The 27,475-nt window shown below is 32.3% G+C and overlaps 6 non-coding genes across 6 annotated transcripts; 1 reads left to right on the top strand and 5 right to left on the bottom strand.

The window, feature by feature from the left end:
* The first annotated feature begins 4,258 nt into the window (after positions 1 to 4,258).
* On the top strand, positions 4,259 to 4,331 carry TRNAN-GUU (transfer RNA asparagine (anticodon GUU)). Its single transcript has one exon. It is a non-coding gene; the product is annotated as a tRNA-Asn (tRNA).
* A 326-nt stretch (positions 4,332 to 4,657) lies between these two features.
* Positions 4,658 to 4,730, bottom strand: TRNAN-GUU (transfer RNA asparagine (anticodon GUU)). Its single transcript has one exon. It is a non-coding gene; the product is annotated as a tRNA-Asn (tRNA).
* Positions 4,731 to 5,186: 456 nt separating this feature from the next.
* On the bottom strand, positions 5,187 to 5,259 carry TRNAN-GUU (transfer RNA asparagine (anticodon GUU)). Its single transcript has one exon. It is a non-coding gene; the product is annotated as a tRNA-Asn (tRNA).
* A 570-nt stretch (positions 5,260 to 5,829) lies between these two features.
* On the bottom strand, positions 5,830 to 5,902 carry TRNAN-GUU (transfer RNA asparagine (anticodon GUU)). Its single transcript has one exon. It is a non-coding gene; the product is annotated as a tRNA-Asn (tRNA).
* Positions 5,903 to 6,584: 682 nt separating this feature from the next.
* On the bottom strand, positions 6,585 to 6,657 carry TRNAN-GUU (transfer RNA asparagine (anticodon GUU)). The gene has a single exon. It is a non-coding gene; the product is annotated as a tRNA-Asn (tRNA).
* Positions 6,658 to 7,471: 814 nt separating this feature from the next.
* TRNAN-GUU (transfer RNA asparagine (anticodon GUU)) lies at positions 7,472 to 7,544 on the bottom strand. Its single transcript has one exon. It is a non-coding gene; the product is annotated as a tRNA-Asn (tRNA).
* Positions 7,545 to 27,475: the final 19,931 nt, after the last annotated feature.

Raw genomic sequence — 27,475 nt, forward strand, 5'->3', positions numbered from 1 at the left:
CATCCGCCAACCCGCACTTGGCCATTGTGGTGGATTATGGCCTGTACCCTCATAGGCCGCGTCCCAGCAGTGGGAACGTATATGGGCTGATGATGATGATGAACATAATGATGACCATAAATGCTATTTTCTTCTAGACAAAAAATTATGCTCTATATTAAAGAAATCAATATCATTATAAAAATAATTTACTACTGTGTTTCGCAAAATCTATAAAAGTCCTCATCTCTATAATATGATTAAAGTATAGTCGTAAAATGTGAATACACTAACATTAATTGGAATTAAAAATATATTTCTTGGAACTATTACTTGTTAAAAAAATAATATCTAAATCTCCTTTTCCATTAGCACACTGCACAATATTTGCCATTATTACTTTTCGTTTTCATATTTTATTTCGTTATTTTAAGTTATATAATAGTGCGCCTCGTATGTTCTTTATTTCTAAATGATTGTATAGTACATAATATTTAAAATAAATCATTTATCATCTTTTAACTAAGTAGGTACTTTATATACTTACTAACTTTCTGCTCGCGGCTTCGTCCGCGTTTTCCAAGGAAAACCCGCATAGTTCCCGTTTCTGTGGGATTTCCGGGATAGAACCTATGCTATGTGTTAAGCCAAGTTACCCTCTATATGTGTGCTAAATTTCATTGTAATCTGTTCAGTATTATTTGCGTGATAGAGTACCTAAAAAACATACATACACATACATTCATCCTCACAAACTTTCGCATTTATAATATTAATAGGATAGGATTATGAGTTATGACCGATGTCTTATTTCTAAGGTATTATATAAAAACGTGTTTATCCTACTATTTATAAACTTTACAGCACAAGAACCTCTATAAAAGAGAAATCTCTATTGATTATTAGCTGTGCTCCGCTCCTGTTGCTCTTATCGTGATGATATATAGTCTATAGCCTTCCTCGATAAATGGGCTATCTAACACCGGAATAATTTTTCAAATCGGACCAGTAGTTGCTGAGATTACCGCGTTCAAACAAACAAACAAAAACAATCTCTTCAGCTTTATAATATTAAAGTATAGACTATAGATTATACCATACCATCGATACATCCTTGAAGTCACTTTCTTCTGTTATACCGTATAAATGATTTAAAATATATTTATATGGTCGGTGTCGGAGAGATAAACTCGTCACTTACGCTCACGGCTCCGTAGAACAAGGGTGAAGGGACAGAAAAGCAATTAGTTGTATGTCACTTTGTGTTATATCAGGCTATGTGAAATCTATGCGTTCAGAAATCTGCAATATAAAAAAAGTAAAGTTTTCTGGATGAAGTAGTTTATGTTTATGTATTCTTTGTATATTTTTTATTTATGTGAAGTTTAAACATGTTTTTGTTGTCCTTACCAACAAAAGAATAAAAGGAGAGATATCTCTACATTTTTATACTATTTATATTGTCGAAATGAAATTAAGTTGCAAATGAATAAAAGTGAACTAAATTAAGTAAAAAAAAATAATAACTTTGGGATACTAATAAGGCGAATATAGTAAAAAATAATTTGGAAAATCCAAAAGTGCACGCCTCATAATTTTTTTTTAATAAATATTTATTAATTATTATTTTTGTTTATTTAATAACAATTAAACCACATCGAATCAGACCCTGAAAAATGAAAGGGTTCTATTCCTGAGCATACTCAAGCGTAAGAGAAAAAAAAAGACTCGATTAGTAAAGTATTTCGGTCGCTATCGTGTTAACAAGAAAAAGGATCCGCACCATATCCGCACATACAGACACACGGACGTCCAAGACAGAACTTTTTTAAGCTGTTTTTTAACTAGTTTAAATAACAAAAATGACATCAAAAATATCATGAACGTTAAAAATAGTGTTTTTTCTTAATATGTGTGTGTATGTATTATCTTACAAGTGCAATGTATGATACATAAAGACATTTTAAGTTTGAAAAATCAGATGTTTTGCGCGAAGTGACAGTAGTACCCACCTCAACGCTTCGCTTATGAGGCGTGCAATATAGAAGAGATTTGGATACTGTAAGACGAATTTAATAAGGTCACATAACTATTGTAACGAAGTATGTAAAACCGATAGCACGGATCAGTATATATATCAATTTCTATGCTAGTGTTTGCTCTTCAAGAAATTCTTGTGACCTAGATTCAATGATAAAAGTCTAGTGTTTGTTGAAGCTTGACTTGTGGTCTGAGAGATGGCGATAAAAACGGTGACATAAGATTTAAAGCGAAAATTATATAATTTTAAACAAAAAGTAGTTTATTAACTACATGCTACACTAAATGTTCATCGCGATTTCACGAACTTGCGGGCAAAAGCAAGTATTTCAAAAGCTTATGTGTTATTCTAGTACAGAAATAAATTTCAGAAGTTTGCATAGTACAATACTGGCTATGTCTAGTGTGGAAGGCGCCGGTCGTCTCTAGCACAGATTTATACCAAGTTGAGGCGATCGACGAGTTTAAATTGTGTTATGTCAATGTATTGGTACTAAATAAATGTTTATTATTTTTAAAGATATATTAATGCTAAGTATCACCAAATCCGTTCAATGATTTTCGAGTGAAAGAGTAACAAACATACATTGATAAATTCTTACAAGCTTTCGCACTGAGCTTTAGCGTTTATTGTAATATTACTAGTTGTTTCACGCGGTTTCACCTACGGCCGAACCTGTAGAAAAAGGTAAGTATTTCTGCAGCTTATAGTTAATCTGGTAATTTCAAAATCCGTTCATTGATTTTCGTATGCAAAAAGAACAAATATACATACATACATAAATAAATCCATCTATACTCACATACTTTCAGGTGTATAATATAACTAAGAAGCAACATTAAACAATTAACTTTACAATTGTAATTCCGACCAGCTCTTAGACTATCAGGCTCACTAGAAAATTGTAGAAAATAGCCTTCACTTTGACGTAAAGTAAATTGTTATTGAAACAATTTGCTTAAAAGATTCTACAGTTTTCCTTTGATTAAGTGCTTCTATAGGCAGATGTGTATTTTGAGAACATTTCTACTTTACCGGCATAATATAAATTATTTTCTATTTCCATTTACTTACAAAGAAAATTAGTTACGGTAAGATTAATAGTGTACACCCGTAGGAGGTCACTTTGATTATAAATATTGTGATTATTTTAGCAAAATCAACCCTAAAGTCATTAGTTAAGGTTGAATATTTCTTAGCATGTTTAGCATTGAAGATGTCAATGCAAGAAACATTATTTGGATTATTGTATAGCATTGTGTCGCCTTAACATTAGGTCTTTTGTACTACCCTCATTACACCCACATTTCTTATCTGGTAGCGTAACGGCAAATACGATTGCCAACATTAATGTATGAAATATTATTCTATTTTCATTTTATCCTATTATTTCATGAGGCTTTTTCCAAATTATGTACTATTTTGTGACGTATAATAAACTGAACAAATAAATAGATCGTGAATAGGTTTTATTTTTAATTGGCATTTAAAGTTTAAACAGATGTTTTGCTCGTTATTTTTGGTATTTATTTTGTAAGAAGTACTCTATTATTTGTTAGAGTGTGCTTCTGAAACTGGCAATACTTTATATATTTGGGATTTATCCATAAAATAATATCAATATCAAATTTTTATGCGAGCAAAGATTTTAATTTTTAATCAATTGAACTTTTATTTCTCATTATCTGTTTTCTTTTACTCTTGCTTATTACAAGAAACATGAATTGTATGGTTCAATTTTCCATTTAAAAAACAAAGCCATATTTATTTCAAAACATTTATTTATATTAAACTAGAGGTCCGCCTCGGCTTCGCCCGTGGTACATATTTCGCAATAAAAGGTAGTCGCTATGTCTTTTCTCGTGTATCAAAATATCTCCATACCAAATTTCATGCAAATTGGTTCAGTAGTTTAGGCGTGATTGAGTAACAGACAGACAGACAGAGTTACTTTCGCATTTATAATATTAGTATGGATTATCAATTTACCTTACTCTACCGGAGACAGCAGATTTCTTCCTTCTTAAGTTTTTTTTTAATTATTATTCCACTCTTTATGATGCATATCTGTAAACTCTAGAGCAATATATTTGCCTTCGAAGATAGAGTTATAATATCTAGCGTAGATAGGGAAGATGTTATAGTAAGATATGTTGTTGCTAAACATATCAAAGAGGAAAATTATGAATAATATTTTAAAACAAAAGCGCGAATTTTGTATTCATATGTATAGATATAGCCTCCGTGGCGCAATGGCTAGCGCGTTCGGCTGTTAACCGAAAGGTTGGTGGTTCGAGCCCACCCGGGGGCGGGAAATCTTTTTGGCTGAGTTTACCTCAAATTGACTACAATTAGAATATGGAAAGCGGTTGTTCATAAAATAAAATTCAATTTTTAGAAGGAAAGGTAAATAGAGGTAAAAATAACTATATTTTATCTAGCTTCAGCTTAGTTTCTGACAAAGTTCGCTAAACATTTTTTGACACTTTACTAATTGGAGTGTAAAGTAATGTCCAAAACGAAATTAGAGTTACTACAGTAGTTACTGACTAGTAATGTTTCATTTCAACTTATCAAATTGGAAACTCCTTTTTCTAATCGAACCTTTTCGTGATTTTTGAATAAAAATAAATTTCCCGCCCCCGGGTGGGCTCGAACCACCAACCTTTCGGTTAACAGCCGAACGCGCTAGCCATTGCGCCACGGAGGCTATATTTATAATCAACAATGTTTAAAACACATTTTAAATGTATTATAATTGTATTGTGTACATAAGCGATAGTTATACGAAAAAAATATCAATAGGTATTAATTTTAGGCTGATGAAGTAAATTCCTGGACCACAATGATTTTGCTTTCTGTTTGTAGAACATTCTTGGCTAGTTAAGTATCTGTTTTGAGTTTGGACACATGCATTTCCAAAGACTTTGCATACAGTTTGAGTCATTTTGAGTTTCTCCAGTTTCCTGAAACAGACAAATTGTTAGACATTCTCTACACGAGAAATGAGAGCAGAAAAATGAACCTCTGTTTTACTAGGGAATATATAAGGGTAATAAGAAATAAGCTCATAGCTATGGGAGGTTTTAGAGATTTCTTATTTCGCTACACCTTGCGATGCTAAAAGGTAACTTCTAATCCAAGCTTTATGTTTAAAAGAAAATCCCGCCCCCGGGTGGGCTCGAACCACCAACCTTTCGGTTAACAGCCGAACGCGCTAGCCATTGCGCCACGGAGGCTTGTGTCTTATTATCAGCAATGTTTAGAACACATTTTAATTCATTGTTCATCATTATAATTTTATCGTGTACATTAGCTATTCTTAGTTTAAAATGCCTAACATTTTTGGTGATGCCGCTATATTCTGGGCCACTATAATTTAGCCATTCTGTTTAAGAATATTATTAGCTAGTTACTATCAGGCAACTTCGTAGCTAAGGATGTGGTTGGAGAGGTTGTTGGAGTTGATATAATATGGATTACGAAACAGGCATCTTCGAAGGCTTCAAGTTGTCCTGTCAGATCTTCTCTCCAATTTCCTGAAATGTGCAACATGTCTTCCTATATACAAAAAATAATAGGAGAAAGATGAACTTATGTTCTTTTAGTACAATTTTACAGATCAGATCACTGTCACTTCTTTGTAAGACTTTTCTTTTTCTTCCTTTAAAGGGGGAAGATGTGCTGCAGCTGTGTGTATCTTCTGCAATCTAGGTAGTTCCCTTAATTTGCTTCTCCTAGCGATGCAAAAAATGTTGTTCAAATCAATTTATAGATGCTTCATATGTATTCATTATAAAAAGATTTCCCGCCCCCGGGTGGGCTCGAACCACCAACCTTTCGGTTAACAGCCGAACGCGCTAGCCATTGCGCCACGGAGGCTATATCTATTACTAACAATAAGCTATACACACTTTTATTGATATATGAATTAAATATGAACATCAAATTCAACTCTACACATTAAATAGTAAGATTCGTTTTTTTGCCAACGAGTGTGCGTTTACGTTGAAGGTAGATTATACAATTTACCGAATTTCATAAAGCTTAGAACATAGGAACCATTAGTCCTTCACAAACATGTACTAGAATATACAATGTACCCTACATTGCTCATTCTTTTCTGTTTTCTGGCTCCAATCCAGTTCAGGCGATAGAAATGTATTTTCAAACTATTCAAGGTCACTGGGACTAACAAAAAAACACCACATACGAAATTGAGGTGGTACATCTGTGAGGTAATGTGATATTGCATAGCACTAGCAGCTGAATAAATATTGAGTACGTTTTCGGTTGATTACATCATGTTGAGTAACATATTCTTTAATTTGACACAATTACGCTTATGTCCACGCTAGTTCAATGAATAGGAGACTGATTCGAATGCTCAATAGTTCCAAAAACCTATCCCAGATCTGTTTTTAGTTGTTTTATCAGTTTTAATATTATTACGTCTTCTCAGACATGTGTTAAATTAGCATGAGGTGAAAATGTACATTTTATTATTTGGACAAAAAAGACATTTATGCAAAGTTGTAAAATATGATTAAGTTGGAAAAAAAGACGCCCCCGGGTGGGCTCGAACCACCAACCTTTCGGTTAACAGCCGAACGCGCTAGCCATTGCGCCACGGAGGCCATATCTATTACTAACAATAAGCTATACACACTTGTATTGATATTTAATTGATTAAAATTTTAATAAAGAATTCATTATTTTCAGAAGCAATATTTATTAGCGAAAAACAACTCTCGAATAGTTCCAAGAATTATGTCCATTGCCATGGTCCATTGCCAATTTTCCAGATTCTTCTGAAAATCATTATTTTAGGAATTACCCTCTATTTGCTACATTTTTAATCAACTTGAGTCCTAAATTCCATACTTAAGAAACTGCATACTTCTATCTTCATGGGAAATAAATATTTTTATATTGTACAGTTCACCTTAGTTTAAATTCACCTCCTAGTTCAGTTAAAGGTGGTCTAGCAAGCGAGTGCTCATATGGCTTTGTTACTTCACTAAGCCAGCCATTTGTTAAGCTATACGAAGTCCTTAAACCCAAGCCTGAGACCTCAAAACCGAAATTGGAGAAATGGATTTAATTTAAAGGATAGTACGATGTATTATTTTGTCTCCACCCTATCCATTTCACGAATTAAATATTTAAATTAGATTGTATACTATAATTTTTCAAAATGAAATAAAATGTAATATTTTAGACTGTCTACATAAAAATTTGTCGTATGATATTATTTACTTACGGTTCTGTGGGCTCTATTTTTCGACCATGATAATATGATAAAACTGGTAAACTCATTGGTAATTATTAAAACCTGCTTAGTAATTTTGAAGTAAACTATATTTGTTTTAAAATTAATGATTTTAAATCAAAGAAACTACAAAGTTTCATACACTTTGGTTTCAAAAAACCTTCAAAAAGAAGGTATCCCGCCCCCGGGTGGGCTCGAACCACCAACCTTTCGGTTAACAGCCGAACGCGCTAGCCATTGCGCCACGGAGGCTATATTACATATTTTTCAATTTTTAATTCCGTATAGGATTAATTTTTGAAACAAAAATCTAGGCAACGTTTGCGTGAGACACATCCATTATTGTGACTCAAGGCTTCCTCGAATCCTACACTAGTAAATAACATCCTAGAACTTCAGCTAAATTTAACTGCATATAACCTACTTAATAAAAATATTATTCATGTTAATTTGTAAAATTCTTTAACAAAATTATTTTTATTTTTATATGTAGGTACATAAATTAATTATCAGCTGTTCCAGCAAACGTTGTTCTGCCTTTCTCTTATCACCTAGGCATATGAAAAAAGACGTTGTTTTATTCTCAATCCTACCCGATATGCACACGTAATTTCATGAGAATCAAAACGTTTCAGAGGATTTTAACTACGAACACTGCGACACGAGAATTTTATATATTAGACTAGCGGTCCGCCCCGGCTTCGCCCGTGGTACCTACATGTTTAAACTATCCTATCTCTCAAGTTGGATCGAACTGCACATGGTGTGCGAATTTTATTATAATCGGTTAAGTGGTTTAGGAGTCCATTGAGGACAAACATTGTGACACGAGATTTTTATATATTATTAAGAAGATTAAATTTAATCCTCTATATTAAAGCGGAAATACAACAAATTATATTGGATATCGAGTATAACCAAATATTAGCATAAGTCGGAAAATTCCGTGCCCCATAATTATGTTGTACTTCTTTATTGCCCATATATCACTGAAAAGGGGCAATTTTCCCGTTAAACGGAAAGCGTTGGAATTAGCCTTATAAGTGTCCCTTCATAAATTAATGTACACAAGTCGTAAACGATCACACTTTGGGGTTAGTTCGATGGCCTGTTTTGACCAATATTAAAAACTGTTTATATTAATTATAATGTTTAGTTCATAAGAAATCATTTTTGCATGCTTTGATTGATCAGTGGAGTAAGTATTGTTTTCTATACTGAATCTAGGAGTAAGGAATCAATAGAAAATTGAAAATACAACAAAAAATTCAGGTTTTACAAAGTCCATGAGTTCATTTAGATTTTGGTCTATTTAAAAAATCCATATTCTATAAATACATTTTATTTGCATTGTAATAAAAATACCAAACAAGGTCTCTACTGTATTTTAAGAAAAATATAGGATTTACTCGTTTCGCGTTATTATTTTTGATACAACTAGTTTTAACTCAAGCCTCGTTAGGCATATCTCATTAAGGCGGGTGCACACCTTCCAGCGCTTTATTTAAGGCCAACAGAAACAGTTCAGGGTAATGAGACGGAGGCGCGCGTGACGCCACGTCTTTATTATTTTAATCGCTGCTTGTGACACACTGAATGTGTTACTATATTTTTTACTAACAACTATAAAGGGGTTTCCATGTCAGTGTTTTTATTTGATTCAGTTTGTCCAAGAAAAATATAGGTTCTGAAGTAGCATACAGCCTCTGTAGCATACATGCTATAATAGAAAACGTGTCAACTTAACGTAAGCAAAATATGGGCATACTGTAATTATTTGATAATAAATAAAATAACGAACTCTAATTGAAATAAATAGGTAACAAAATTATGTCCTGAATTATTCATGATGATATAATTCACTAGTTTAAGGTGAAAAACGATTATGCAGATTTTGATTATAAATTTAATATTTAGAAAAAATCATATCAAACTAACTTCAATTAGCATTAGGTTAATATCGCAAAGCTAACCATAGTCCACAAGCTTTAACAGAACAGCACACGTGTAACAATATTTACACGGCGAACGCACTCTGCATACGAAGCGCACAGTAGTCAGTAATAGCCCCAGAGTGCTGCTTGCGATGACTTCATAGTTTTGTTTGCAGTGTGACCTATGCTTTATTTATTTGTAAACACTTGGGGTGTTTTCGTTTGTTTGTTAAATGGGACTTTTGAAAAGCTGGTTGCGACGAAAAGTCCTCTTTAGATATTGATATGAAGGAAAAATTCCGTGGTATTTTTTTTTCTCGAAGATTTTGTATCACGGACCTAGAGGTAAATACCTGAACATTTGCATTATCAGGTCCTGGCTTCGATTCGGATTCAGAATAATAAATTCTCTAGATAGGCAGTAGTATTTATTATGTTTATGCCCTCTACTAATAGAGCAAGAATTCCATTCATTAATATTTTTTAAATTTAATGTGTTATGTTCATATTAAAAACCGTGTATAAATACGAAAAATATGCTGTTACGATAAGAATATCAATCAATAGTAGTATACCTATCAATTAATCTTTAAAAAACTTTACATTGAGTACGGTAGGAGTGAATTGTATTTACAAAAAAGGTTTTATACATATAGGCACATCGTATAAAACAATTTACAAGTCTCGCCAACATTATTCAAGCACAAAACTTGTGTGTTTCATATTCAACCTGAAAACTTACAAATAAGTTGTAAGTACGAAAGATTGATGCGATAATGTTCCAGCATTGATCGATCCCTTTGTTTGAGTTTTTATTGCAAACACGTGAAAATCCATTAATTCTATTTTATAATATTAGTCTGAGTTTTATGGATAAGTTTATAGTTTTATTAGTGTATAGTAATAACCTTTTATTGAATTGAAATGACTGGGGAACGGCTAGACAGTTCAGTTTTTTTTCCATTTATGAGGTAAAGTTAGAAGATATTAATTTAGGGCTGATTTTTCAATCCTTAGTAGAAAATTAGCCATCCAATAAGTACACTTAATGTTAAAACATCAAAAGACAGGCAAAATACACCTTTGAAATGGTTGAGGTACCTATACGATATCCGAGGAATTTAACAATTATTGAAAAATCAGCTACTAATAGCCATAAGCTTGGCTTAGAAATCTTAGACACGGTGTCATACTAAGTTTATAATCTCTCAAAGTAAACTGAATATTTAAAAGTTTATTTCTCAATATTGTATTAATACTATTTAGAAAGCGTTTAAAACTGTATAGTTTATCGACTTGCCCATCAATTACATTAAAATAAAAAAGAACAAACAGTATCATTGTCTTTTTAATATGTATATCCAAAATCAACAGTAGGTAACCTGAGTGTCCGTGGGTTCGATGGCCGATACACAAATACTTTCGCACGTGCCTAAGTGTTCATAGGGGAGGATAGATACGATTATCAGCATTTGTTATTTTTATTTCGTTTTTGACTATCATTGCCACCTGGATATGCTTGAGATAAAACCAGGTAGAGTTCAGTTTTTCACTTCGCTTGTTGCAAGATATGTGGACAACTGCTCAGTGTTCTTTATACAGTGTGTCCCTGGATAAAGTGCAATCCCGAAAGGGGATGAAACTAGACCATGAAACATTGACTAGAAAAATATAAAAAAATATTGTAGATTATATTGGTATTTTAAGATTTTCAATTTCAAATCATTTTTTTCATAAAAATACATTTTTTTACCCAAGATAGTTACTTTTTTGCGGACTATTTATTATTTCATGGTCATCGCCAGGTATTAGGCATACTGTTTTTTTTTTATTTCAAAGAAATAGACCCATTATTTTGGAAGAAATCAATACTTTTGTACATAGAGTCCTTAATGAAACATGAAAATCTTAAAATACCAATATATCCTACAATATTTTTTTATATTTTTCTAGTCAATGATTCATGGTCTAGTTTCATCCCCTTTCGGGAGTGCACTTTATCCAGGGACACACTGTATATAGATTACTGCCTTCTGTTTCACTCGCTGTTTCTCCTCAAGGTCTGCTTAATTTCCTGTAAATAAATAAAAACATTTAGTACCGTGATTTCTATCTTGATTATATTAACTGATACGTAAGTAAATACTAAATATTCAAAAAACAAAAAAGTATTAATTATAAATGAATTAAAATGTTAATGTTAACTGTTCTTTATGTAGATTGTAGATACAACAAAATGTTTAATAAACCCATGAAATCACATCAGGGAATTGAGTAAAAATAATTTTATCATTACAAAAAGGACATAAAAAGTTCCCATAACAAATTTAACCACAATTTAAATCCATTTCGCTTCACCTATCCGAATGATTGGAAGGTCCGGGTCACATTAAAGAAGATTAAATCATATTCGTAATGATAATCCAATTTATCCGGGAAAACTCAAAACTTCCAGTTGAGGCAAATTTAAAATTAATTAGAAATCCCTTCAGAAGTGCCAGCCCTGATCCGTAATGATTTCACGGGGCGGACTTGACGCGATCCTCGGAATGATAATTTATGTGGAACTAGTGGTCCGCCCCGGCTTCGCCCGTGGTACATATTTCGCAATAAAAGGTAGCCTATGTCCTTATCAAATATCTCCATACCAAATTTCATGCAAATTGGTTCAGTAGTTTAGGCGTGATTGAGTAACAGACAGACAGACAGAGTTACTTTCGCATTTATAATATTAGTATGGATTCATATCATACGTTTACAAAAATAGAATATAAAATATTATATACAAAAGCTGGGAACTAATAGCAGATCGACCGGCATAGATTCATAAAACTATATTCATAATGACGTCGTTGCATAATAATAATTAATGAATGGTATTTTGTAACTTTTCATGGGATATTTGCAATATCTCAAATCAGGAATTAATGTTTAAATTTGTATTCTTGTTGAAAAAAAATAAATCAGTGTTTAGCTATTTAGTCCGTTATTAAGTATTGAGGGACTTAGTTAAACCTTCGAAATAGTTAATAAAACGCTTCTAATATAAATAAATTAATTTTAGCCCAAAATTGAACTAGTTCACAAGTAAACGACATACTTACTTATGAACCAACTTGTAGTATTTTATTTCTAAACTAGCTTCCGCCCACGACTTTGTACGTGCATCCCCGTTTATCCCCGTTCCCGCAAGAATTTCGGGAAATCCTTTCTTAGCGGATGCCTACGTCCTAACTAACAACTACCTGCATGTCAAATTTCAGCCCGATACGTCCAGTGGTTTGGGCTGTGCGTTGATAGATCACTATATCAGTCACCTTTGAGTTTTATATATATAGATGACTAGTCTTTGAATCCGCCCCTGCATACAGGCATGCCAAAACCGCGGAATGATCACGTGAGCTAATTATTATTACTGTGCCACTGTTAACCCTGCCCCTAACCACTATGTTACCACTTGAGTTATGTGACATATCAACTATGACAGCTATGCACGTAATGCCGTGTTATTGGTGTAATTTGCGCTAATACAGCGGGAATTATTTACATACCTTGTTCATTTCTTAGTCTGTAATTATCTACATTATCTAGGTACATTACGGTTATACATATACATATACTTACTATATGTGAAACTAGCGGTCCGCCCCGGCTTCGCTCGTGGTACATATTTCGCAATAAAAGGTAGCCTATGATCTTCTAAAGATTATCTGTGCCAAATTTCATCAAAATCGGTCCAGTAGTTTATGCGTGAAAACCATACATACATACATACACACATACATACAAACCTTTCCTCTTTATAATATTAGTATAGATAGGATGTGATGAAGACGGCGTTTAAAATAAATACATTTTAACCGTGTCTTCATTTTGAAGTTGTCACAATAACTTTTTGACATTATTGTTATAACCATCCTCGTACTTCAAGGAAAATTATAAAAAAAGAACGAAATCGGTTCAGCCGTTCTCTACTTGCGCTTACTAACACATTTGGCGATTCATTTTTATTATAAGGAAGATTGTAGCAATCCAAATAACACCTTAATCAATAAAACAAGCCGAATAAAGCCAAATATCTTTAAATACTTAATAAATAAATGTCAATTTAATTAAACGCATTAAAAACATAAATAACTGAAATATTATTATGTGTAGATACGAATTGCTCCACAGTGAATAGAAATTCCGTAAAAGGGTCCAAAGAAAATCCCAGGTATTTTTACATGAAATATGTTCAACACAATTTACTTTATGGCGATACCGTAAACAGACTTTATTGACGAAATATTTAATCTGTGGTCGAATGAATTATGGCGTATTGATATAAATGGCGCGCTTTTAAAACTATAAATTCTTCACATTTTGTGTAGTTCATGTGTTTTATATAGGGTTTTAATATTTTTAAAAGTTATATTTATGAGTCGAAATGTGTGGTCGTGAAAAAGTAACGATGGAAATTCGTGGTAATGTATTTTGCAAGGTTTATGTGGTAGTGCGGTCCTGAAACTATTATATCTTTATGAAAGCTCTAGTTTATGAATTCTGTATTCTTTTTAATTAGAATGATAATATTATGTAGGTAGTTGTAGTACTGTAAGAAATGTCGTGTGACAATGTTTCTTTACTCTACATTTTCAAAACATTCTGATTTCTATCTTTTTTTAATCTATACTAATATTATAAAGCTGAAGAGTTTGTGTGTTTGTTTGAACGCGCTAATCTCGGGGACTACTTGTCCGATGAAAAATTCTCTCGGTGTTAGATAGTCCATTTATCGAGGAAGGTTATCGGCCATATAACATCACGCTACGGCCAACAGGAGTGGAGCTACGGGGGTGAAACCGCGCGGAGCAGCTAGTTAACTATATGTCTACGTCATCACTCCAGAATAATGATGTTATTCTATATGTACCCATATATTTCACATAAGGTCTTATTATATTTTACAATCTTAGAGAATGTTGTAAAAGTACCAACTTAAATGTTGTAAAAGTACCTTAAGATTTCAATTTATTTTCAACTTCAATTGAATATCCTGACATTTATTTAACCCTCATAAAATTGACCAATTACATAATCTCATTAGACATAGGCTATTGCTAATGTGTCCGTTCCACAAATAAAACAGACATTACAATTTAACGTGGATCGTCTCTTGCCTCCCATTGTATGATATTAATTGCCACATTCCAATGTGAACGATTTTTTCATTGCCAACTATAAAATTGCGACTAATCCCTTTTTACGATTTCATTAAATTGGAAATTAACCGTCTCCTCTGCAATGCATAGCAAACTTGTAATAAACTAGTTCATTTGAATTCAGATTACTTATATGAAACGATTTATTAAGATATGCGGCGCCAATGAAATTGGCATACAGATGACTATCTTATAATATCATGTGTTGTGTTTATATATTTTAGATTATGTTTCAGAAAAATAATAGCTATAAGGTCTTTAATTTCAATTAGTCATAGCGTGACACGGGGTTGCTTATTTATTTAAATAAACATAATTTATATGAAACATTGATATATTTTGCAACAAAATATTTTTATATACCCTAAAGATTTCCATAATCTATAAAGGGGATAACGTTGTACCTTCATATATTTTAACATGGGCGTTCTCTTATATTGTTCTTTCGCACTATATTCGAGTAAAGATACTTTGTTTTATACATTGTTTTACATAATATGCAACTATATATAATAACAATTACATTCATCTTACTTTACTTACCAATACAAACTGCCGAGCACACGTGTCAGAAGTGAAACTTCTTTGGCAAGATTCAAAGATATGGGTATCCAAAATCGTCGACTTACTCGATGACGTGACGGTATTGCCATGACGCGACCTTAAAATTTTACTCTCAATACGCTTAGAAGTTTCACTTCAAAATCACTATGTTCAATAAACACATATTCTACACAATTAGTCCAAATTAACTTTAGTTTATCCATCCAAGAGTTTTTCAGTTATTTTGAACTTGCAGGAACTGGGGTCATCAGTTATTCAATAAGTTCGGACGCTCCGTGTTTTGTATGGAAAGTTCTAGATAAGTCGCCCAGCGTCTGCTCAATGAATAAAACATGCGTCGTAATTTCATTATGGGATGAGAATAGGACGTGAGCCATAATTTTTAGCGCATTAATATTAAGTATTTACATATTTTCTGTGTACATGTTTGTTTTTAATATGTCCACAGAATCATTATTCTGTGCACAGTGCACAGTTTAACTAGACTAGTTTAACTAGACTAATTCTAGTATAGTATCGTTTAAAAAAGAAAAAACACAGACGAGATTTTTGATTTCATTTATTTGTTACCTTCTTTAAAGTTATCGTTAATTTTAATGATTTTTTATTACAACATTATAAGTAAGTATTTGATGATAGATGACGCTGCTTCATTCGTTAATTATCATTTCCTATATAATATCACTAGCTGTAGCTGTGCCCCGCGGTTTTACCGGTGACCGGTTACTTTATTGGTATGAGTAAGATGAGGATTTACTTTAAGATTAACGTCATTATAATCTACTAGATTTCCGCCCGCGGCTTCGCCCGCGTTTTCAAAGAAAAACTTGCATAGTTCCCGTTCCCGTGGTATTTTCGGGATAAAACCTATTTTATATGTTAATCCAAGTTACCCTCTATATGTGTGCTAAATTTCATTGTAATCGGTTCAGTAGTATTTGCGTGAAAGAGTAACAAACACACACACACATCCTCACAAACTTTCGCATTTGTAATATTAGTAGGATAGGATGTTATAATTAATACCAATTAATATGTAAGTCTAGTATTTATGGTGTTAATTCTGATTTCTTATCTAAGTAGTTAATATTGGGCATATAATTCACATTATTATATTAATTAAATAGCAGAAGATTTTTTTGTTATTATAGGTATGATAGGGAAGCGCTTGACCACGATCTCGCCTGATGGTAAGCTGAGATGTGGCCTATGATGGAGCGCGCTTCCCTAGAAGGTACCCGTTCACTCTTCGCTTGAAGACCCCCATATTGTATTCGTCGGGGAACACATATACTCAGGAAGCATGTTCTAGTCCCTCGCGGTTCGAATGAAGAATGTCGATCCGAACCGCTTTCAGCTTTGTCCGGGTACATGGAACGTCCACCATATGGCGATGCCTAGAGTCTGTGCGCCTCGACGACCGATGGATAAATAGGGATGGCGGAATTAAAATTTTAGTCAGATTACAAGTTTTAAATAGCCCAGACAATTGCAAAAATGTAACACGAGTAGCGATATGATTAACCAATCAATTTCTATTGGTTGGAATACAGGCTGTTCTAAAATAAAACAAAGGTTTTTGATAAGATTTTTTTCTGTTTCATTTCAGAATTGAAATTATTTATTTGAATTTCCTTTTTTCAACCTATCATGATTCAACCATCATATTATGATTTATAAACCACACATTATTAAAAAAAAACGTTTATTGAAATTTAATATGACGTCAATTCGTCGCGAAAGTTTGAAGAATATTTATTTAATTACGTCACTTAAAGTGAAATGTACAAGAAACAATTTTAAATATTGTAGGCTTGTCACGTAAGCACTAAGATAGTGGTGTGATACAATAATGCGCGTCTTGCATGAATAATTTCTGTTAGATAAAGATGAGAAATTAGTTTTAAAATTGCTGTTATATAAATAAAACAAGTTAACAATATGTTTGTGAAAAATTCTACATAAGGCAGGTGAATTGTAAAATTAACAATAATTCATGTAATAACTGAAACTTTCTAGCTTTACAAGATAACTTGACTGTTACAATAATTATTAATAGGATATTTTAGGATTTAGTATAAATCCGTTCAATAATTTTTACTTCTTAAAATGCTCAAAATACAGACACCAAATATTTTGTTCTTCTTTTTTCAAGTAACAACTCCCGCCAAATATTTTAAAATAAAATGGACAACCTAAAACAACCTCCTTCTTAGCCATTCCTCTAAACAACTACTTAAAGACATTTAATAAAAGTCACCAATGCCAGGACATTCCAAAATACCAAGCATCCTGTATAAGCTATCTGACTAACGGTTAATTACTGCTAGCCGGCTTATAGCCCGACTATAAATAAATCAAACTAGCCGCTTCGCAATTTACCATAATAACTAGATAATTACTATATTACCTGATTCGCTTTTGTGCATGTGGCATTTTATTCGTTTCAACTGTGACAGTTCTCGTATGAGTTCATATGCTGTAATAATATGGATTTACGGTTTATAATAGGTAATTATTAATTAATATAAATAAAGGTAGGTTATTAATAAAGATATAAGGTTTCATTTTTTGTTTGTTTGTAATGGATACACTTAAATACCAATAAACCGTTTTGAAACATTATCCGACACAAACAATTATGTTCCGGACTGGTAAGATAGATCACGCCTTACTTAAATATGGGCTACTTATTTATTACTTACTTAACAAGTATACAGGGTGTAATCGTTAAGTGTGCACAGGCGATTTTTCCGTAAGTATTACAGATAACAAAAAACTTTAAACTGATATCGAAAGTACTTAACCTAATGAGTAAAATGGCCGTAATAAATTTTTAAAAATAAATCGAGAAATATCAAAAAACTTATCTTTAAACCCTCCCATACATTAAGTATGAAATATGAATATCCCATATACATTTAATATGAAAGATTTTAGCTATATTTTTTTTTTTTTTTGTTTTCTGCTTTAATTAGGTACTTCGCAAATTTGAAGTGGCATTTTCCACGCTTTTTCCGGACATTTTCACGCATTTTCCGGATATTTTCCGAGATTTTTCCGGGCATTTTCCACGCTTTTTTCGGACATTTTCACGCATTTTCCAGATATTTTTCAGGCATTTCCCAGGGATTTTCCACGCTTTTTCCGGACATTAAAATATCCGGAAAACTCCAGGAAAATTCCTGGGAAATGCCCGGAAAACTCCCGGAAAATATCCAGAAAATACGTGAAAATGTCCGGGAAGTGCGTGGAAAATGCCTGGGAAACGTCCGGAAAATGTCTGGGAAAAGCGTGGAAAATGCCTGGAAAATCCCCGGAAAAGGTCTGGGAAATGCCTGGAAAATATCCGGAAAATGCCTGGGAAATATCTGGAAAATATCCGGAAAATGCGTGAAAATGTCCGGAAAAAGCGTGGAAAATGCCACTTCAAATTTGCGAAGTAATTAAAGCAGAAAACCAAAAAAGAAAAAGATAGCTAAAATCTTTCATATTAAATGTACTAGCGACCCGCCCCGGCTTCGCACGGGTGCAATGCTGATACTAAATACACTACAGAAAAACTGTGAACGTTGTATATGAAAAGTAAAAACATAGCGACCCGCACCGGGCGGCCGGCCGCGGTAGGCGGTACCGCCGCAAACGCTACGTCCCGCAATTTTTAAATCTGTAATATCTTCGAAAATATTCACTTAAATCATACGCTGTAAAGGGCCATATAGATCTATATTAAATGAACAATGTGTTCAAGGTATTTAATTGGTTAAGGATTAATGCTGTATTGGTTAAAATCGCATCGAAAATTAGCCATTATTTGTCGTAAAATATAAATGACAAAAAAAGTTATTATGGGTTATCCATAAGAGATAGACATATATACCATCGCGGACTTTTCTGTAGACCTTTTCAATGTGTATAGTACTTAGTACATTATTTTGATAAAACTCGTAGGGTTCAGCCTGCGTTTGCAATGTAAGCGGAAAAAATGTAATTTTTTACGACATCACATTAGAAACCTCAAAAATAACAGTACTTCTCCACTATTTAATGGATGTTATTATACATATATAAACCTTCCTCTTGAATCACTCTATCTATTAAAAAAAACCGCATCAAAATCCGTTGCGTAGTTTCAAAGATCTAAGCGTACAAAGGGACATAGGGACATAGGGACAGGGAAAGCGACTTTGTTTTATACTATGTAGTGATATGGGATATTCATATTTCATACTTAATGTATGGGAGGGTTTTAAGATAAGTTTTTTGATATTTCTCGATTTATTTTTAAAAATTTATTACGGCCATTTTACTCATTAGGTTAAGTACTTTCGATATCAGTTTAAAGTTTTTTGTTATCTGTAATACTTACGGAAAAATCGCCTGTGCACACTTAACGATTACACCCTGTATATGAGATTCCTGGAAAATAAAGTTAATAGAAAAAAGAGTAGCATTAAGAAAACGCTAGAACAAGTAGCAGCATAATTGTTCCCCCATTTAACAAAAATAGCTGCACATATTCAGATAGAACTTAGTTTCTAGACCTGCCGCGCAGTTTCATACTGACGAATACATTACAATACTAGCTTTTTGCCCGAGGCCTCGTTGTGTAGTCAAAGGAAAAGACAGTGTCGACTAGCTCCCATTCCCGAAGGATTTTCGAAATATGTAATAACTGTCCTCCTAATGTTCCTTTGTCCTTTCTCAGGTCTCAAACTGTTGCAAAAATTTCATCCAAATCGTTTTAGTATTGACGTGAAAAAAAGAAAGATACTTAGACAGAATTTTCGCATTTATAACATTAGTAGGGATGTTTTATTCTGGTACAAAAGCACTGCCAAGTGTCATCAAAATCCGTTTAGTGGTTTCACGTGAATGAGTAACAAACATACAAACGCGAACGTAACGAATCTTACCAGCAATTCATTTTGAAAAACCAAATGGAATATTTAAACAAAATTCCGCGTTAATAAACATATTATTAATAGGATTGACAGCTTGTCAACTGTACTTGTGTAACTCAGTAATAATGCTTGCTAACCAACCCTATCCCACACAGAGAGAATACGGTTCATTTGAGAACAATCCCATTGTCTCCCAAATGTTCTGAAACACTTTAACGGTCCAAAAAGAACTCGCAAGATACGAATTCGTCTTTTCTAATACCCTATAAATAAACATGTGGTGATTGTTAGGGAGCCTGCACATTGGTTGAAAAGTCTAAAAATTTTTTACAACGATAGAGCAAATATTTTATGTATTAAGAATTAGATTGAGAATTAGCTTTTGGATACGAAATGTAGAGCGTTATACTTGTAATATAAATATAGCGTTATACAAAAAACACAGTTTTCAGCTACAAGTATCATAGGGACACATTATTTATTTATGCAAAACGACTAAGCTACCCATATTTAATGCTACAAGTAATATAAGATATTAATTTTTAAGCCAAGAATATTTTATTATGGACTGTATCCAGCAGGTAACAATATTTCTTATTATTATTAAGCAAGAATGTCAAGGAAGATTACCTTTTAATACCTGTGATTTAGTGTAAGTATCGCGATGAAAAATGTTGATTAAGCATTCTGTATTCTTATAGCATAACTATCATATTACAACAATACGCACGAGGAAATAATAAAATGTAAATGAAAATTTTCGAGAAAAACTGCAAGTGTAAAAGGTCCATTAGGGCGTCACTGAATGGCTTATTGATGTTGTGAGCCTTTTACAATGGCGCAGCTGTGGAGTGCTACAGATAAAAAATATTCGCCTATAACTTAACGATATTGCTTTATTTCGTTAAGGTGCTGTTAACATCTGTATTTTAGTACTTAGATAGATTTTTAGATATTTTGTCTTTGTTTTTATAAAGTTTATTTATAAGTTTTTGTCACTGTTATTATAAGTTGTTGTATTTCTTATTTTTTTTAATCTAGTGTTTGTAATGAAATGTATCATTATACACTAATGTGTATAATGATTAGTGTATTATGGATACATTTCATTTCATACAAACACTAAATAAAAAAATATAGTAATCTATAGAAATTATAATATTACTGATAACTGATATTTATGAATTGAAGAAGTACGTAACTTCACCTGCAGCCTACTCCAATATTTATGTTATCCACTACGGCCATAACCCGAACCTGCAAAGTTTCCAAGTATTAACGAATTCGGAAAACACAGTATTAATCGCAAACAATTACCAAAATGTAAATAAGATTCATGTAATTATTAAGAGTGAATAAAAATTTTCTATAAAATGAAAGACACACATTTTAATTAAACTCTGAAGTTTATTCTTAGTAAAATATTATCTTTGTAAACAGTAAAAAAATATTTCCGAGGTTGATTTAAGTAATGAAATGTCATAGAAAATCTTACCAAATACACGCTTTTCTCTTGAATAAACCTAGTCAAGTAACAAAAATTTATTTAAATGTGATAATAAAGTCTTTTATTTATATTATTAGACTTTAAAAGAAATTAAAATAAGAAATGCATAGATTTAGCCCCAAATTAAACCTAAGAATCATTTAATTAACTTAACGCATAATAAATCTCAATTCACGGTTCATGAATGGGCAAAAAGAAAACCCATATAAATTTTATATAGACGAATAGGTATAACGGAAAATAAAAAGTTCATTTCGCGTTTTCAGTACAAAATTCTTATTAAAATCTGAATTCTGAGTTGCCAAAAAATATAGGTTGAATTCATTACAAACTAATGAGGTGTCATTCATAAACGTGTAGTTAAAAATGTAAGGTTTTTCCCGGTAAATAGCCATTTTGACGCTGAATAAAAATTACAATATTTATCAAGAAGTATATTTTTGGTTGAAATATACCAGCGGTTTTTTAAAGTGAAACTTTTATTACATCGTCTCAAACTTTTTGGTCTGTGTAGTGCGCTACACAGACCAAAAAGTTTGAGGTATACCTACTCGGCAGCCGACCGTCACGCGACATGCGCTACACAAAGCAGTGTTCGGAACCGTTCGAACAGTTTCACTTTTACCGTGATTTCATAAAACCACACAACATTTTTTTTGTTTTTCTGTTTCATTATGAAAGATCAAGTGACAATAATTATAAACAATTCATCTGGCTTAAACAGCATATAAACTTTTAAAATGATATAGCAGCCTTTTTATTGTAAGTTCAAATATTATCTAAACCTGAATTTTCTTTGTACTACAAATATTTATCGTGGAATTCTAATTTCTTAGTGGTCCTCGAAATTGCAAAAAGCAATGAAAATAGATTTATACATATTTTAACCGGAAAAAGTATTTGTTACTAAAAAGTTGCAGTACTTAGATGTGTAGATATCTATTATTATTCAAAAAAAATGTTAAAGAAATGTTAAAGCCAGTTAAGCACAGATAATAAGTACGTATGAACTATGAAGCTAATTAGATGCCTATATTTATATTTTTATAACCTTCGATCTGGGAAAGTAGATATTATACAAATATTTTCCACTAATTATTTATTAATTATTATTTTAAATTTTGGAAAGCTTTAACAGTATCAGGCTTATGACTAATCTATAATTCACAGTTCTTACTTACTTATATAATTTATCCATTTTATAGAATCAACATTTGTATTTTTCGACTCGAAGCGACTCGAATTTCGTTCATATCCTTTCCGTGCTACAATTATCGATTCTTCAGGAATTTTTCTTTTTCTGTATTTATCGAACCAGCTACCATTTGTAACGCAATCACTAATCCTACGTCATTAAGGCGATGCTAATTTCGTTAATTTGGTAGGCAAAGCAAAGCCGTCAATTATTTGAAAAGCCCTCCGTCATCCGGGTCATTAATTCAAGTACCACCGATAGCTGGGAGGGCTTTATTACTAGATTTTTCCCGTCGCAGCATTATGTGTGACCTGGATGACAATGTTGCTTCGAATTCGGGGTTATTGTTAGAAGATTTAGAAGGGAAAATACTCACTTTATTTTGCTCGTAAAGTCTTTTTGAGAATTGATAAAAATTAACCTGTCACTCATAACTCAAAAATACAGCATTTTACTGATGCAAGATTATATACTGTATTCCAGATATGTATGACATACCATCAAACAAAATAGGCTACTGCAACAATCGTAGGCTCTATATTAGTGCACATTTTTTGTTGGTACATGAACTGGTGGGTCGCCAAAGAGCAAGCCATCACGTTTACCCTGAGCATTTTTGAGATTCCTAAAGATATATCACGGCTTTTTGAATGGGAAAGGATAATGGGAATAAAATAAGGGTTAGGAATAGGCCAGAAAAAGGATATCTGCTTCTGTAATACACAATGCATTCAGGACTCACACTATCCAAATAAGAGCATACAATATTGGCTCTAATTGAGCTACAAACTATGATTAACTTCACGTACTTACATCCAGATATTTATAGACAATGTAACACAACTCAACAACATTAGCCAGTTATTACCCATCCCTTTCCAACGCACAGTGAAGTATACATCTATCCCTGTTTAAGGTTGGTTGGATTTTTCCGAACCGTTAGCTTATACCCTTGCTGAAAATGAGTGGAATATATTAACCGACAAATGGAATCATTTGTTTTGATCCATATAATAGGGTATTACATAGACACCTTTTATGTGAATTAGGTTAATGTTCTGAGTTGGATATGTTTTTCATTTCCTTTTTCAATGTTCTGGTTATCGTTGGAACTGGTGTTATGCTACAATGTTACAATATTAAACGCAAAAGTTTGTTAACATCGACCGATGGATATAATGTAGGTACTGTTTCAAATACTTTACATATGAGGAAGTACGTGTTTATTTTTTAAAGTTATATGATTAAATATCTAAGTGAAGTAAAAAAGTATTGTAATCGAAGTATGTTTATGTCTAATGTTTGCTGTTTAATTCTAGGAAAAAACTATGAAAATCAAATTTTATCGTATAGACTATGTACCTAGTGCACTTTCAATGAAACACGTAACAAAATAACACCTTCTTTATATATGTTTATATGCATTACGCATTAAAAATATGCATGCACATTGCTGAATGCACATACATTAAAATTTCGTATCGAGGGATATTTTTTAGCAATTTAAATCCAAAAACAACAACGGCGCATTGTTTATCACGCTGTTCAAAACGTCACGAACTTACCGGCACGAGCGAGTTGTGGTTGGTCTATCGACAGGTATTGATGACGTCATAAGTCAGCCCGCCAATCGCGGCCGCGCAGCTCAACTGATTTCAGTTAGTTCGAAATTCAAATTTGTTACATTCCAGAACATTCCAGAACTAGGGGGTGATGTAGCGTTGTCTGGTTAGTTTGATTGTTTATTGTTTGTAATGAACAATGGACTAATGTGATGGTTGAGTAACTTAGGAAGTTTTAATAGCCATGGAAGATTTAAGGGCTTGGTCTAGTAGTGCAAACAAATGCATCCTGTCATCCTATATGTAAATAATACAAATGTACTAAGGGAAAGTTGCTCCACTTAATTTTTAAAAATTAAATCATTCGTATAATTTAATATTCGTAATAAGTACCAAAAATGACAATTTGAAACAATTTTCGTGAAAATTACACCGGGTGATTTTTTTTTATCAGTACACAAAATTTGCGAATACTTTCTATTGATATCTTCAACTTCATGTTTATATAACTGATCAACTTTTACAAAGAAATTTGGACGAAATATAAAAAAAATAAGCTTTCCATACAAAATGCATAACTCTATACATTTTTTTCGACCTAAGTTTCTTAGTGAAAGTTATTCAGTTTAACTAATAAAACGGATAAACAAATTTTGTATTTAATAAAAAAAATGTAATGTTTGTGTTAAAAATTATAAAATACGCAAATGAAAACAAAAGATATTTATTACTGACTAGCTTCCGCCCGCGACTCCGTCCGCGCGGATGTCAGTCTTCGCGTCTTCTACAGATTTATTATATTATGTATAATATATAGATTAATATTGATAAACCTAATAAATCTTTTGCTAGCATTCTGATGCTTTATCGGTTGCACTGGATTAATCTCTTTTTTTTCAATCGCTTGAATGATATAGGTTGGGTCCTTGATGGGCATCGAATGCTGAAGTCTCGAATCAATCAATTCTGACAATAGGCAATTTATGTAAAATCTTGATAATGGTCCATCATTTTATTTTGCCTAAACGTTACATACTTTTTTATATATTCTATTTTTAACGAATGATTCACTCCAGTCCAAACAGCAAATAAGCAGACTTCTGCTTCTGCAACGTTTAGTTGTCCCTGAATTTGAAAAAATAGTCATGATTCTTATCTATGACAAAAGTGTTATTTTTTGCATTTAATTTCAAATATTAAATTTTTTTTAACCGCATCTTCCGCATTCATGTCTTTTGCCGGAATTAGACATTTAACTTCTACTAGTCCCATTTTCCCTTTTTGATATGGGAGTGTATAAAGTAAATTTTTTAGATATTTCTCGTTATACTTTTAAAAAGTTATTATTGTCATTTTGCTCATTAGGTAAAGTAATTTCGATATCAGTTTTAAGTTTTTTGATACCTGCAATAATAACGTCATAATCGCCTGCACATACTTATCGATTACACCCTGTATACAATCCACCATCCACATTCATAATGTTTTCCTGTCCTCCTCTCCTTTACGCTGTTCACCGATACATTTTAAATGAGTAAATCTGCTACCACTGAAGGATGTTTCATTGTGATCAGCAAATTTTCACCACTGTTGTCGATTATTTGTTTTTCATTTTTAATCAGCAATTGGGAATTATCAGTTTTGTTTTTTGCAGATTGGTGATGTACCCTAACAATACGTCGAAAGGGAAAGCATCAACGAATTATCGTTTTCGTCCTCTTTTTTTATTCTTCGCGTCTCTGTTACTTCTGTTTGTTTAGTTCTCAACCCCACTGAATTTTCTATGTTATTGTGATCTTCCATTACATCTGAGTTTTGATGATGTGATGATAATCCATTCGTTTTAATATTGGTACTTAGAGTTGGTAGACTAAACTAGAAATGGTGGACTAAATTTGTCAGCGCGTCTGTAAGATCAGAATATAAAACCAACATCCTGTATTTAAGTTACAAAATTAATAATCAAACAACATGCCGCTACGTTGAAAATGACTAGAAGAAAAAATTAAAACACCTCGGATCAATTTTGGAGTAAACAAATCATTTTCCCCGTATGGGGATTTCCCCGGATGAACTTGGGAAGTTCAAGTTCTCAATACAAGTTTATATTATATTTCGTATTTCTCAAACGAAAAATAAACATTTTTGGAACTTCAAAAAAATTATATTATAAGAAAATTTATGAGCTTACTTTAGTTTTAAAGAAATATACATCCCTTTACTGACACCCCGTAAAATAAAGAAATTGTTGCCAATCACCTTTGCAATCTATTTGGTTTCATTAACTTTATGTTCGAAGATAATTTTTTTTCTAGTAGTTACACGCGTATTTTTTTCGTTTATTTTCCATATCGAAATCAAATGTTTAAAAATACGAATATTTGCACAAAACTAAGATAAAAATAATCAATTAACAAAAATATTAAATTTAATGAAGTAGAGCAACTTTCACTTCTGTATGAAGGAAAATCGAGCGTAGAGCACACGTCAGAACGCTCCGGCCCAAGGAGCGCGACTAAAGAAATTCGCTAGGATTTTTACTTATTATTTTAAATATTTTTTTAATATTTAAAGAATTATCAAAATTCAAAAAAAAATTTTTTTAAAGGATTAATACTCATTGGTCTTCAACCAACTCGAATAAATTAATGGAAAAAATAACTTTTAGCAGTATTTATCAATCGATTTTGTAAGGCAAAAAATGGGAAATTTAATGAATTTATAACGTCCTAATTAAGAAAATCATAAGTTTTTCGGCAATTGTATTCAGCAGTTTTTAATAACGACTATATGAGGATAATAATGCGCTGATCAGATTGTGTAAATTGTAATCGGTTGCAACGTAGTGAGTGCACAAACTTAGCTCGAAATGTCTTTGGGGGAAAGAGACTTATCTTTAAGGCCTGATTAAGGTAACATAAAGTAACTTTATAAATGTGAAAAAATTCACGCGCATTGCGTATATAACACTAATTGATTAACAAGAAAAAAAAATCAGTTTATCATTTCATTAGCCGGGAAAAAATTGTCAAATAACTTGTTGAAAACGCAATTTTGCTAGACTGCAGCCTTAAATCATAATATTAACTAGTTTAAATAAAGCTTGTTAATATTAGAAGAGTTGTATATAAGTATCTGATTATAGTTGTAGATCAAGTTTATTTCCAACTAGCTTTGCGCTGCGATTTTACCTGCATAGCTTCGGTCCTATTGGACTTAGTGTAATGATATATATAGCTTATAGCCTTCCTTAATAAATGGATTATTTAATTTTTCAGATCAGACCCGTAGCTTAGTTCCTGACATAAGCACG

Source organism: Colias eurytheme, chromosome 24, assembly GCF_061535395.1.
Source record: "Colias eurytheme isolate Ceu_HAF_F1 chromosome 24, ilColEury1 Martin Lab GWU primary, whole genome shotgun sequence".
NCBI lineage: Eukaryota > Metazoa > Arthropoda > Insecta > Lepidoptera > Pieridae > Colias > Colias eurytheme.